The sequence below is a fragment of the Triticum urartu genome, chromosome 3, assembly GCF_003073215.2.
Source record: "Triticum urartu cultivar G1812 chromosome 3, Tu2.1, whole genome shotgun sequence".
Taxonomy (NCBI): Eukaryota; Viridiplantae; Streptophyta; class Magnoliopsida; order Poales; family Poaceae; genus Triticum; species Triticum urartu.
Window position 1 is genome coordinate 385,768,294 of NC_053024.1, and position 16,004 is coordinate 385,784,297.

The 16,004-nt window shown below is 43.4% G+C and overlaps 1 long non-coding RNA gene across 1 annotated transcript; it reads left to right on the forward strand.

Moving 5' to 3' along the window:
• Positions 1 to 11,071: 11,071 nt before the first annotated feature.
• Positions 11,072 to 12,391, forward strand: LOC125548392. Its single transcript, XR_007301066.1, has 3 exons — positions 11,072 to 11,355; positions 12,112 to 12,185; positions 12,309 to 12,391. It is a non-coding gene; the product is annotated as an uncharacterized LOC125548392 (long non-coding RNA).
• Positions 12,392 to 16,004: the final 3,613 nt, after the last annotated feature.

A 16,004-nucleotide genomic window follows, 5' to 3' on the forward strand; every position in this document is an offset into this window, starting at 1 on the left:
ATGCAGTAGTGGTTTTGCAACCATTTTATATGTTAGCAGATCCCTTTCTCTTATAGAAATGCCTCTTTAGAGCTGACGAACTCCTCTGCGCTCGTTTTTAGGTCTAAATTTATTTTTCTTTTCTGAACCATTCTGATCCAGAATAATAGCAACAGCTTGGGAAACTTGTTTGTCTCAACACTTTAGCCAATTCTGTTTTTGGCATCCTTTAAATATCTTTAGTCATGGCGGCTTATAACGCCGGTTCACTTTTCCTTTATATGTCATTAGCCCATGCTTAAGCCGCCATTACTCGTCTGTACTATAATCATGAACCTGTAACTCCACCAATAAATTGAACCAGCAAATTACTTTCTTTTCAGCTTGCCCTTTCTTCATCATGCCGTTAAAAGCGCCAACTGTCTACAACTGGATGCATTCCATAGTTACTGAGGATACCTTGAAAGAATTTGTCACCATTGGATTTTTGCTAGAGAAAAATGTTATGTCTTATCGTGCTCCTGACCCAGACGAAGAACGGCCTCAGCCCAAAGATGGTGAAGTTATCATTTTCACTGCTCACATGAACCGGGGCTTCTCACCACCCGGCTCAAAGTTCTTCTGAGACGTTCTGCATTTTTTCAAGCTTCGTCCACAAGACATTGGACCCAACTCTATATCCAATATCTGCAATTTTCAAGTTCTTTGCGAGGTATATCTTCAAGAAGAACCGACCGTGGAACTCTTTAGAGAATACTTTTATCTGAACCGCCAGAATGAATGCACCAATGACCTTAGTTTGGAGCTTGCTGGAATCCCAATTCAGCGCCGATAGGGCGCCGTCTTTCCCTTAATAGTCTTACCGAGTCATCCCAAAGATTGGAATCATACCTAGTTCTACTGCCAAGATACGTCACCAGCCAATGAAAAACCATTGCCGGGTTATCGCGCGGAGCGTTTGGATTCCAAGTTTGTGTTCCCTGATAAGCTTACTGCTGCTGAACGCAAGAAGCTTATTCCATCTATTAAAAGGATTCAAGTTTTATTGGGGAATGTCTTAACTGGAGTTGACCTGATCCGTTGCTGGGTCGCATGGCGGGTCATCCCTCTAAGCCGCCGATCCAAGTTAATGTATGAGTATGGCGGAGGCCCAGATGACTCTCTGCGTTATAGCTCTGTTCAATTGACTGAAGAAGACATTATTGCAATGTCAACCATCCTTGTGAATGGCAAATACGAGGACTGCAGTAAGGTTGGGTTAAACCCCTTCTGCAAACTTAACCCGACACCAGAGGTGAAAACCCCCGACTTTTTTTGTGTGTTTTCCTCAGTAGTTTAAATACTTGCATGACCTTTTAACCTATATTTGTTTACAGGCCAAATCTGACTACTGGAGGGCCAAGTATGATCATGAAGCTGCCAAGAAGGCTAGAGCTGCTGCCATAGCCGCTAGGAGAACGACCCGGAATCCCAAGAAGAAGAAGACTGCATCTGACATGTTCCAGCTAGATGATGTTTCTGAGTCGGAGGTAGCCCTTGACTCCCTTGGCCAATTTTTCAATTTACGGCTTTCAAGATTGCCCCTGGGTAAGGAAAATCATCTTTCCTCTGCATCTTTAAAACTACATCATTATACTAACTTGTCTCATAAAAATCTTTCTTAGTGGTCAAGCGAAGTCCAAGAAAGCCAAGGTGATTAAACCGGCAGAAGACCCAAAAAATTCTGCACCTAAACCAGTAACATCAACTCCTCCCGCTCAATCTGAAGCGCCAGAAGATCCGGCTGTCCATGCTCAATTGGACCCTCCTGAGCCGTCAGCTGACGACACCATTGTCGATCCATCCACCGTCAGACCATCCGGTTCAGCTAACCCGCCAGCATCCTCTGACCATGACGTTCTAATCACTAGTAGCAGATTTGTTGCGCCGGGTAATCCGACTGTGCTAGCCAAGCATTCTGCCAAACGGGAGGCCTTGGAAAGGCAGAAAGTACAGTTTGATATCTCTCACTATGCTCACCTGAATGTTAGTGACGTGTTTTCCGGCTATCTCAGTCATGTGCATTCTAGCCATGACTCGGAAATTGAGATGGTCAAGCAATTGCAACTGAAATATGAGGTATGTAGTCCGGTTTATAAATACTCTGCCAGCCCCCAAGTCTTCAGATTATGATGAACCTGAATGATCTGTAGACTTATGATATAGGTTGATACCTTGTCTTTAGATTTTTCCTAAGTCCAATAGATTAGTATAAACTTGCACCTGTAGTCCCCAAGGGCCAGCTCAATTTATCATAAATAAGTCGGTACTTAACTTCATAACTGTCTTAAATCAGTCCAAATAAGTAGTGTGATCTGGCTCAACTTAAAAACTTTCTGAATGTCATGCATTAGCCCCCAAGTGCCAAGCGTTGTTACTTTGTAAAACACTTGGGACTTGAAGCATAGAAAAGTCATTTTGCATAAAAATTGCTTTGGCCCCCAAGTGCCAAGTGGTATTGTGTTTGCAAAGCACTTGGGACTTCAATCATTATAACCTTTAGTTAAATTTTGACACACCTGTGCATGCTTGTAGACTTCCCTAACTGAATTGGGCTCTCAATTGATGGATGCAAAGACCCGGCTGGTGAATCAAGAGGCAGAGATAAAGACTGCTAACTCCAAACTCCAACTGAGTCTCTCTGGAACTGAAAAATTGAAGACCAGTTTGACTGAGAAGAAGAAATCCTAGCCGATGAGAAGGCCTTGCTAATACTGTTGGGGAACGTAGTAATTTCAAAAAAAATCCTACGCACACGCAAGATCATGGTGATGCATAGCAACAAGAGGGGAGAGTGTTGTCCACGTACCCTCGTATATCGAAAGCGGAAGCATTAGCACAACACGATGGATGTAGTCGTACGTCTTCACGATTCGGCCGATCAAGTACCAAACGCATGGCACCTTCGAGTTCAACACATGTTCAATGCGATGACGTCCCTCGAACTCCGATCCAGACGAGTGTTGAGGGAGAGTTTCGTCAGCACGACGGCGTGGTGATGATGATGATGTTCTACCGACGCAGGGCTTCGCCTAAGCACCGCTACAGTATTATCGAGGTGGACTATGGTGGAGGGGGGCACCGCACACGGCTAAAAGATCAAATCAATTGTTGTGTCTATGGGGTGCCCCCTGCCCCTGTATATAAAGGAGCAAGGGGGGAGGTGCGGCCGGCCAGGAGGAGGCGCGCTAGGAGGAGTCCTACTCCCACCGGGAGTAGGACTCCCTCCCTTGTTGGATTAGGAGAAGGGGGGAAAGAGGAGGGAGAGAGGAAGGAAAGGGGGGCCTCTCCTTGTCCTATTCAGACTAGAGGGGGAGGGGCGCGCGGCCCTGCCCTAGCCGCCTCTCCTCTTCTCCACTAAGGCCCACTATGGCCCATTAAGCCCCCGGGGGGTTCCGGTAACCCCTCGGTACTCCGGTAAAATCCCGATTTCACCCGGAACATTTCTGATATCCAAATATAGGCTTCCAATATATCAATCTTCATGTATCGACCATTTTGAGACTCCTCGTCATGTCCGTGATCACATCCGGGACTCCGACCAACCTTCGGTACATCAAAACTCATAAACTCCTAATATAACCGTCATCGAAACTTTAAGCGTGCGGACCCTACGGGTTCGAGAACTAGTAGACATGACCGAGACACGTCTCCGGTCAATAACCAATAGCGGAACCTAGATGCTCATATTGGCTCCCACATATTCAACGAAGATCTTTATCGGTCAGACCGCATAACAACATATGTTGTTCCCTTTGTCATCGGTATGTTACTTGCCCGAGATTCGATCGTCGGTATCTCAATACCTAGTTCAATCTCGTTACCGACAAGTGTATTTACTCGTTCCATAATACATCATCCCACAAATAACTCATTAGTTGCAATGCTTGCAAGGCTTAAGTGATGTGCATTACCGAGTGGGCCCAGAGATACCTCTCCGACAATCGGAGTGACAAATCCTAATCTCGAAATACGCCAACCCAACAAATACCTTCAGAGACACCTGTAGAGCACCTTTATAATCACCCAGTTACGTTGTGACGTTTGGTAGCACACAAACTGTTCCTTCAGTAAACGGGAGTTGCATAATCTCATAGTCATAGGAACATGTATAAGTCATGAAGAAAGCAATAGCAACATATTAAACGATCGAGTGCTAAGCTAACGTAATGGGTCATGTCAATCACATCATTCTCCTAATGATGTGATCTCGTGAATCAAATGAAAACTCATGTCTATGGCTAGGAAACATAACCATCTTTGATCAACGAGCTAGTCAAGTAGAGGCATACTAGTGACACTCTGTTTGTCTATGTATTCACACAAGTATTATGTTTCCGGTTAATACAATTCTAGCATGAATAATAAACATTTATCATGATATAAGGAAATAAATAATAACTTTATTATTGCCTCTAGGGCATATTTCCTTTAGTATCCCACTTGCACTAGAGTCAATAATCTAGATTAGACAGTAATGATTCTAACACCCATGGAGTCTTGGTGCTGATCATGTTTTGCTCGTGGAAGAGGCTTAGTCAATGTGTCTACAACATTCAGATCCGTATGTATCTTGCAAATTTCTATGTCTCCCACCTGGACTAGATCCCGGATGGAATTGAAGCGTCTCTTGATGTGCTTGGTTCTCTTGTGAAATTTGGATTCCTTCGCCAAGGCAATTTCTCCAGTATTGTCACAAAAGATTTTCATTGGACCCGATGCACTAGGTATGAAACCTAGATCGGATATGAACTCCTTCATCCAGACTCCTTAATTTGCTGCTTCTGAAGCAGCTACGTACTCCGCTTCACACGTAGATCCTGCGACGACACTTTGTTTAGAACAACACCAACTGACAGCTCCACCGTTCAATGTAAAGACGTATCCGGTTTGCGATTTAGAATCGTCCGGATCAGTGTCAAAGCTTGCATCAACGTAACCATTTACAATGAGCTCTTTGTCACCTCCATAAACGAGAAACATATCCTTAGTCCTTTTCAGGTATTTTAGGATGTTCTTGACCGCTGTCCAGTGATCCACTCCTGGATTACTTTGGTACCTCCCTGCTAGACTTATAGCAAGGAACACATCAGGTCTAGTACACAACATTGCATACATGATAGAGCCTATGGCTGAACATAGGGAACATCTTTCATCTTCTCTCTATCTTCTGCAGTGGTCGGGCATTGAGTCTTACTCAACTTCACATGTTGTAACACAGGCAAGAACCCTTTCTTTGCTTGATCCATTTTGAACTTCTTCAAAACTTTGTCAAGGTATGTGCTTTGTGAAAGTCCAATTAAGCGTCTTGATCTATCTCTATAGATCTTGATGCCCAATATATAAGCAGCTTCACCGAGGTCTTTCATTGAAAAACTCTTATTCAAGTATCCCTTTATGCTATCCAGAAATTCTATATCATTTCTAATCAGCAATATGTCATCCACATATAATATCAGAAATGCTACAGAGCTCCCACTCACTTTCTTGTAAATACAGGCTTCTCCAAAAGTCTGTACAAAACCAAATGCTTTGATCACACTATCAAAGTGTTTATTCCAACTCCGAGAGGCTTGCACCAGTCCATAAATGGATCGCTGGAGCTTGCACACTTTGTTAGCTCCCTTTGGATCAACAAAACCTTCAGGTTGCATCATATACAACTCTTCTTCTAGAAATCCATTCAGGAATGCAGTTTCTACATCCATTTGCCGAATTTCATAATCATAAAATGCGGCAATTGCTAACATGATTCAGACAGACTTAAGCATCGCTACGGGTGAGAAGGTCTCATCGTAGTCAATCCCTTGAACTTGTCAAAAACCTTTCGCAACAAGCCGAGCTTTATAGACAGTAATATTACCGTTAGCATCAGCCTTCTTCTTGAAGATCCATTTATTCTCAATGGCTTGCCGATCAATGGACAAGTCAACCAAAGTCCACACTTTGTTCTCATACATGGATCCCATCTCAGATTTCATGGCCTCAAGCCATTTTGCGGAATCTGGGCTCACCATCGCTTCTTCATAGTTCATAGGTTCGTCATGGTCTAGTAACATAACCTCCAGAACAGGATTACCGTACCACTCTGGTGCGGATCTTACTCTGGATGACCTACGAGGTTTAGTAACAACTTGATATGAAGTTCCATGATCATCATCATTAACTTCCTCACTAATTGGTATAGACGTCATAGGAACCGGTTTCTGTGATGAACTACTTTCCAATAAGGGAGTAGGTATGGTTACCTCATCAAGTTCTACTTTCCTCCCACTCACTTCTTTCGAGAGAAACTCCTTCTCTAGAAAGGATCCATTCTTAGCAACGAATGTCTTGCCTTCGGATCTGTGATAGAAGGTGTACCCAACAGTCTCCTTTGGGTATCCTATGAAGACACATTTCTCCGATTTGGGTTTGAGCTTATCAGGCTGAAGCTTTTTCACATAAGCATCGCAGCCCCAAACTTTTAGAAATGACAACTTTGGTTTCTTGCCAAATCACAGTTCATAAGGTGTTGTCTCAACGGATTTCGATGGTGCCCTATTTAACATGAATGTGGCCGTCTCTAAAGCATAACCCCAAAATGATAGCGGTAAATCAGTAAGGGACATCATAGATCGCACCATATCTAGTAAAGTACGATTACGACGTTCGGACACACCATTATGCTGTGGTGTTCCGGGTGGCGTGAGTTGCGAAACTATTCCACATTGTTTCAAATGTAGACCAAACTCGTAACTCAAATATTCTGCTCCACGATCAGATTGTAGAAACTTTATTTTCTTGTTACGATGATTTTCAACTTCACTCTGAAATTCTTTGAACTTTTCAAATGTTTCAGACTTATGTTTCATTAAGTAGATATACCCATATCTGCTTAAATCATCTGTGAAGGTGAGAAAATAACGATACCCGCCGCGAGCCTCAATATTCATTGGTCCACATACATCAATATGTATGATCTTCAATAAACCAGTTGCTCGCTCCATAGTTCCGGCGAACGGTGTTTTAGTCATCTTGCCTATGAGGCACGGTTCGCAAGTACCAAGTGATTCATAATCAAGTGGTTCCAAAAGTCCATCAGTATGGAGTTTCTTCATGCGCTTTACACCGATATGACCTAAACGGCAGTGCCACAAATAAGTTGCACTATCATTACATATTTTGGTTTCAACATTATGAATATGTGTATCACTACTATCGAGATTCATCAAAAATCGACCACTCTTCAAGGGTGCATGACCATAAAAGATATTACTCATATAAATAGAACAACCATTATTTTCCGATTTAAATGAATAACCGTCTCGCATTAAATAAGATCCAGATATAATGTTCATGCTCAACGCTGGCACCAAATAACAATTATTTAGGTGTAATACTAATCCCGAAGGTAGATGTAGAGGTAGCGTGCCGACGGCGATCACATCGACTTTGGAACCGTTTCCCATGCGCATCGTCACCTCGTCCTTGGCCAGTGTTCGCTTAATCCGTAGTCCCTGTTTTGAGTTGCAAATATTAGCAACAGAACCAGTATCAAATACCCAGGTGCTACTGTGAGCTCTGGTAAGGTACACATCAATAACATGTATATCACATATACCTTTCTTCACCTTGCCATCCTTCTTATCCGCCAAATACTTGGGGCAGTTCCGCTTCCAGTGACCAGTCTGCTTGCAGTAGAAGCACTCAGTCTCAGGCGTAGGTCCAGACTTGGGTTTCTTCTCTTGAGCAGCAACTCTTTTGTAGTTCTTCTTGAAGTTCCCCTTCTTCTTCCCTTTGCCCTTTTTCTTGAAACTGGTGGTCTTATTGACCATCAACACTTGATGCTCCTTGATTTCTACCTCCGCAGCCTTTAGCATTGCGAAGAGCTCGGGAATCGTCTTATCCATCCCTTGCATGTTATAGTTCATCACGAAGCTTTTTTAGCTTGGTGGCAGTGATTGAAGAATTCTGTCAATGACGCTATCATCTGGAAGATTAACTCCCAGTTGAATCAAGTGATTGCAGTACCCAGACATCTTGAGTATATGCTCACTGACAGAACTATTCTCCTCCATCTTGCAGTTGTAGAACTTATTGGGGACTTCATATCTCTCAATCCGGGCATTCTTTTGAAATATTAACTTCAACTCCTGGAACATCTCATATGCTCCATGATGTTCAAAACGTCGTTGAAGTCCTGGTTCTAAGCCGTAAAGCATGGCACACTGAACTATCGAGTAGTCATCATCTTTGCTCTGCCAGACATTCATAACATCTGGTGTTGCTCCTGCAGCAGGTTTGGCACCTAGCGGTGCTTCCAGGACGTAATTCTTCTGTGCAGCAATGAGGATAATCCTCAAGTTACGGACCCAGTCCGTGTAATTGCTACCATCATCTTTCAACTTTGCTTTCTCAAGGAACGCATTAAAATTCAACGGAACAACAGCACGGGCCATCTATCTACAAACAACATAGACAAGCAAGATACTATCAGGTACTAAGTTCATGATAAATTTAAGTTCCATTAATCATATTACTTAAGAACTCCCACTTAGATAGACATCTCTCTAATCCTCTAAGTGATCACGTGATCCATATCAACTAAACCATAACCAATCATCACGTGAAATGGAGTAGCTTTCAATGGTGAACATCACTATGTTGATCATATCTACTATATGATTCACGCTCGACCTTTCGGTCTCAGTGTTCCGAGGCCATATCTGCATATGCTAGGCTCGTCAAGTTTAACCTGAGTATTCTGCGTGTGCAAAACTGGCTTTCACCTGTTGTAGATGGACGTAGAGCTTATCACACCCGATCATCACGTGGTGTCTGGGCACGACGAACTTTGGCAACGGTGTGTACTCAGGGAGAACACTTTTATCTTGAAATTTAGTGAGAGATCATCTTATGATGCTACCGTCAATCAAAGCAAGATAAGATGCATAAAAGATAAACATCACATGCAATCAATATAAGTGATATGATATGGCCATCATCATCTTGTGCTTGTGATCTCCATCTCCGAAGCACCGTCATGATCACCATCGTCACCGGCGCGACACCTTGATCTCCATCGTAGCATCGTTGTCGTCTTGCCAATCTTATGCTTCTACGACTATCGCTACCTCTTAGTGATAAAGTAAAGCATTACAAGGCGATTGCATTGCATACAATAAAGCGACAACCATATGGCTCCTGCCAGTTGCCGATAACTCAGTTACAAAACATGATCATCTCATACAATAAAATTTAGCATCATGCTTTGACCATATCACATCACAACATGCCCTGCAAAAACAAGTTAGACGTCCTCAACTTTGTTGTTGCAAGTTTTACGTGGCTGCTACGGGCTGAGCAAGAACCGTTCTTACCTATGCATCAAAACCACAACGATAGTTTGTCAAGTTGGTGCTGCTTTAACCTTCGCAAGGACCGGGCGTAGCCACACTCGGTTCAACTAAAGTTGGAGAAACTGACACCCGCCAGCCACTTGTGTGCAAAGCACGTCGGTAGAACCAGTCTCGCGTAACCGTACGCGTAATGTCAGTCTGGGCCGCTTCATCCAACAATACCGCAGAACCAAAGTATGACATGCTGGTAAGCAGTATGACATATATCGCCCACAACTCACTTGTGTTCTACTCGTGCATATGACATCTACGCATAAAACTTGGCTCGGATGCCACTGTTGGGTTATGTAGTAATTTCAAAAAAATTCCTATGCACACGCAAGATCATAGTGATGCATAGCAACGAGAGGGGAGAGTGTTGTCCACGTACCCTCGTAGACCAAAAGCGGAAGCGTTAGCACAACGCGGTTGATGTAGTCGTACGTCTTCACGATCCGACCGATCAAGTAGCGAACGCACGGCACCTCCGAGTTCAGCACACGTTCAGCACGATGATGTCCCTTGAACTCCGATCCAGCCGAGTGTTGAGGGAGAGTTTCTTCAGCATGACGGCGTGGTGACGATGATGATGTTCTACCGACGCAGGGCTTCGCCTAAGCACCGCTACAGTATTATCGAGGTGGACTATGGTGGAGGGGGCACCGCACACGGCTAAAAGATCAATTCAATTGTTGTGTCTATGGGGTGCCCCCTGCCCCCGTATATAAAGGAGCAAGGGGGGGAGGTGCGGCCGGCCTGGAGGAGGCGCGCCAGGAGGAGTCCTACTCCAATCGGGAGTAGGACTCCCTCCCTTCCTTGTTGGATTAGGAGAAGGGGGGAAAGAGGAGGGAGAGAGGAAGGAAAGGGGGGGCCTCTCCTTGTCCTATTCAGACTAGAGGGGGAGGGGCGCGTGGCCCTGCCCTAGCCGCCTCTCCTCTTCTCCACTAAGGCCCACTATGGCCCATTAAGCCCTCGGGGGGTTCCGGTAACCCGTCGGTACGCCGGTAAAATTCCGATTTCACCCGGAACATTTCCGATATCCAAATATAGGCTTCCAATATATCAATCTTCATGTCTCGACCATTTCGAGACTCCTCGTCATGTCCGTGATCACATCCGGGACTCCGAACAACCATCGGTACATCAAAACTCATAGACTCGTAATATAACCGTCATCGAAACTTTAAGCATGCGGACCCTACGGGTTCGAGAACTATCACTACACCATGCACCAAAATTCCCTACCGACGTGTGTTGGGAAAAAGTCACCATTACCAACCGACAATATGTCAGAAAAATTTCTACCGGACTGTGGGTCGGGAAACATCTGTTCAGTTACACACTATCGGTCGGGAATGCTATAACATATATCATCAAACAGTCGGTCGGGAAATCCTTTATGGCCCACAGACCATCGGTCGGTAAATAACGCCGACCGACATTCTGAAGCTAACTGGGCCTCGCGCGCGAACAGCCAAATTTTAGCGCCAATAAACGGCCCAGCCCGCGAACATTTTCCCCCCAAAAACCCAATCTCCTTTGTTCCCCTAGCTCGATCTATTTGTTCCCCACGCACGCCGCCAGTGCTCCCGCCGGTCGATCCCACGCCGCCCCACGCCGTCCCACCGCCGTCCCACGCCGCCCTCCCTCTACCGCACCGCTCCACCGTCACCCCACGCCGCCCTCCCTCTGCGGCGCCGCTCCACCGCCGCCCTCCCTCTGCAGCGCCGCCCCACGCCGTCCTGCCCCGTCAACGTCGCCCAACACCGTCCTGTTTCTCCACCGCCGGCCCCATGCCCTAGTGCTCTCTCTCTCCAGGCGCCTCTCTCCAACCAGCAGTAGGCGTGTGAGCATCTTGGGAAGCGGCAAGCCACCCTCCCTGGACTGACCTCCCCCATCTCCATTGTCCAGCTCTCGAAGACACGCAGCGGCAGCGGCAATGGTCGATGCGGCTGAGGTACAACTCTTCCCTCTCTATCTTTACCTCCCCCTCCCCCTCTCTCTCTCTCTCTAGGCTTTGTTGTGAGAGTGGGCTGGTGGGGAACGGGGAGCTCCGGCAGTAGGGAACGGCTACACCTCTTGCTTTTCTTCTCTAGTTTGATGTGTACTGCAGCTAGTCTGATTGTGAGATACTATGCAGGCAAAAATGTGCTAATCAATGTACATAGTAGAAGCTTGGTGGTAGCAATATGAACTAATTCTAGAAGTTGAGCTGTTGTGTGCAAATTTTGTTTTTTCCCCATTGCATTCTGTCATTTATTCCACCATCCTGATAGAAAGGAATTTGTAGTCATCGATATCGAGTTTTCTTGTCTGGATGATCTGAAGACAAATGAAGATAGTTTAACTATAAAGTTAATACACAAAAAGAGCGCTGAGGAGCTAAATATTGTCATGCATATGGATTTACCTTGCCAACAGTATGTATTACTTCATTAAAAAGCATCATCTTGACTTTTAGAATCATGTTTCCTTTAAAAACATGCAACTCGGACATACATCCAAAAAACCAGAGTCTCTGAAAACATACAACTTAACTGACCTGATGTTATACCTAAATTTCAGTAACAAAAATTTTAAACTTGAGTTTCTCTTTTGTTTGCTAAAGTAGATTTTGCAGTGAAAGAAAACATGGCAGAGAGATGTAAATATATAAAGCACATCATCTCAAAATTTGTAGTCTACTTGTTCATCTGTCTTGTTTTTTCTACAGGTAACATAGAGGAGCACTACTGGTAACATTGAGCCGACAAAGAGAAGTTGTAGAATATTTGCTGCAACCACTAGGTGAGTTTCTCTTCCCCACTCAAGTCCAAAGGCCCTCCATATGTGTGGATGTCATGAATATGTAGAGATGCCTCCTCATGTTTGACACTGACTTTTATATTGTCTAATTATTTTGGTTATTAGGATTCTTGCTGCCAACGACTCAGCTTCCAGCAGCGGTGCAGCGATCCCCCTCCCGTGCTTGTCGCTGCATCCTCCACCAGTTGGTGAGTCAACCATAGCTTTGATCCATTTTATTTATGCTGGTATATGCCTTTACTATGTGTACTACCATTGAATTGGTTCTATGATTCTTCGTTTCTTTTCCACGCCAATTTAGTTATAGTACTTAAATTGATTCCTTGCATTCTCTGGTTTTGATATTATTCGTTCAGGATTTAGTGTTGACTTGGTAGTAACCAATTGTGAAGCTAAGATACCATGGATAAAGGTTGGATCGATGCGCCTAGGTATAACGCCGCATATATATTTTGTTTTGCTTATATGCTGAAACTATATATAAGACACTACACATGTACACTTGCATGTAGGCATACAAAGAAGTACTTACAAGGGCTCGCCAAATTCCTAGGCTATGCATTTAATAAATCATCCGTTGAGAATAAAATCTTGTGTCCTTGAAAAAACTATGTGAACTCGTACTAGAGAGAAGAGTCTGAAGTCCGTGAGCACCTGGTATGCGAGGGATTTGTAGATGGCTACAAACAGTGGATGTTTCATGGAGAACGTGTCTCTTCTTCTTCCATTCCTCCAAATCTAGATGAGGGTGACGATAGGGATGAGGGCGATGATATATCTGATTTGCTAAGAGATCTTGCTGCTGGTTTGGATAAAGGGGGAGATCTTGAAGATGATTGTGGTTTAGATCAGGATGATTCTTTTCTAGTATCTCTCCACAAACTTGAAGCTGATTCTAGACAAGAGCTATATCCAGGCTGTAAGAATTTCTCAAAGCTTTGTTTCCTAGTGAGACTTCTCCACACCAAACTTCTTGGAGGGTGGTCTGATAGAAGTTTTGATCTGTTGTTAGATCTACTAAAAGATGCTTACCCTCAGTCCGCAATACCCAAAAACTCCAATGAAGCTAAAAAAACTAGTCAAATGCCTAGGACTTGGGTATGTTAATATCCATGCATGTGAAAATGATTGCATTCTATTTTGGAAGAACAATGCCAATGCCAATTCATGCCCAGAATGTAAGGCTTCAAGATGGAAATCTGAAAGGAAGAGTGCAGATGGGAAACGTGTCCACAAGGTTCCTAAGAAGGTTCTTCGTTACTTCCCAATAAAGAAGAGGCTTCAAAGGTTGTTTGTGTGTTCCAGGACTGCGGCTCTCACAAGATGGCATGCAGAAGAGCGCACACAAGATGACTTGATTAGGCATCCTAAAGATTCCCTCCTTTGGAAAGATTTTGATGAAAAAAATAAAGATTTTGCAAAAGACAGCAGAAATCTTAAGCTTGTAGTATGTGCCGATGGTTTTAATCCGTTTAGATCCATGAATCTCAGCTATAGCATTTGGCCAGTATTATTGATTCCTTATAACTTTCCACCCTGGATGATTATGAAGCAATCAAATTTCATCCTATCACTGTTGATTCCTGGCAGAAATTCTCCTGGTAGTGATATTGATGTCTATCTTGAGCCACCAGTTGATGATATGGTAGATATGTTTCTTGATGGTGTTAGGACCTATGATGCTTCAACCAGAGAGTATTTTCAGTTGCATGCTGCCATAATAATTCCATCCCATTGTAGAGTAACAATAGCATTTCATAATCACAGGTGGCAGAAATGGGCGATGAAGCACCTCATGAGATAAAAATATTAGCTAAGGAGCCAAACTTGGTTGCTATGAAGTATAGTAGCTACACTATAAATGGGGTAGACTTTCATACACAATCATATGATGAGGGATGGTCATTTCAGAGTAGTGGAGTAGCTCTTGTTGCACAAACCACATCCTTTGCAAAAGGAAAAGGTGACAATATTAGTGTAAGAAACAAGAGCTATTATGGCATTATAAAGGAAATTCTTGAGTTGAATTATCAACATGAAGGGAAAGTAGTGTTGTTCAAATGTGACTGGGTTGATAATCGTGTAGAAGATGAATGGGTGCAAACTGATCAGTTTGGAATCACTTCTGTGAATTTCAAGCATTTGTTCAATACCGGTGAGAAAATATCAGACGAGCCCTTCATATTAGCCACACAAGCAACTCAAGTTTACTATGTTGAAGATCCCATTGATGCTGAGTGGTCTATTGTTGTCGTTCCATCATTATATGACATAGAAGAATCTAAAGATGACAATGGTAATGTTTTACGTGTGACATTGCCTGATCCATGTACTGCTATACGTGTGAGTGTTGCGGATGGATGCATTGGTTCTGCTAGGACAGATATAGATGGACTAGTTCTTAAAGCAAGTGATATTGAAAAAAGTAAGTGTTGTGTATGATCCTCTAATGTTTTGTATTTTCAGCGATGTACTCACATAGTGTTTCTTTTGCAGGAGGAAAAATGGAAAGTGCAAACGGAAGAGCTAAAGATGTTGGGGTCACGGAGGAACAACTGAAAGCGGTAGAGTATGAACTACTAAGAAGCAAGACCATTGAACAAAATGATAAACGGCTAGCAGCAGTACGAGCAACAAGAGCTTCTATGCAGGAAGATATGGAAGCGAACCAAGCCCCCAAAAAGAAAAGAAAGGTATGTAGCTTCCATTACATTCATGTTCTACCTGAAGGAAGCAAATGTAGCTTGCAACACTAACCTATATATCTATGCAAGCACCCTCCAGCGCACCTATAAGCGCGAATGAAGGACGTGTTTTGAGGTCTAGGGTATCAAAAGATCAAGATCATGTTGATCCTGAGCATCAGCCTTCCAAAGGTAGCCTAATGTCACTTGCTAGAATTGTTCATATTCTAACCTAATGTCACTTGCTAGAATTGTTGTATGACTGTTAATTTTCTTGCATGAAGAGATTGCTCGTGAGCTTGATGGTGATGGTAGTCAAAAGAAAGGTGGAAGAAAAATTACTCGAAAGGCTAACATATATGGAAGGCTGAATCAACCCAAAATCCACATTCCACTTAATGGGGATGGCCAGCCTATTGGGCCAGATGCAACTGAATTTGCCAATTTCATTGGTACTTTGGTGAGGAAACATATACCACCTGCAGAGTTAGATGGCGAGATGTTGATGTAGAGAAAAAGTTTTTTGTGTGGGAGACCTTGAAGGTAGAAATGAGCATAATTTATAACTTACACACTCTTTTTTAATGCCATCTAACTGAGTGTCCTGTTTTCTCTCATTTTAATAGGCATTTTATGAGCTGGACTCAACTGCTTTGAGCTTTGTTACCAACACTTCACACATAAAATGGAAGGATTGGAAGTCAGATTTAAAGAGGTACAAGTTTGATGCTGCACTCACTGATGCACAACTTATGAAAAGACGTGACAGCAGAATTAGTGAAGCTGACTGGAAGACCCTTATTACTTATTGGAGATCTTCGGCATTTGAAGTAAGTCATCCTGCTAATCAAAACTGTAGTACATCTTTGCAGCACACTCTGTCCTGGACATAGATAAACAAATATGCATGTAATGATTCTCAAAACACAAACAATATGTGTGATAAATCTCCTTTACTTTTTTCTTGTAGTCTCGTAGTGCTATCGCCAAAAAGAATCATGCCAATGCAGTACCTCATACATCTGGCAGCAAGAGTCATGCCCGTGTTGCCAATGAAATGGTAAAAAAATTACCCCAATTATAAATGATATGCCACTGTGATTCAGTGACTAATGCA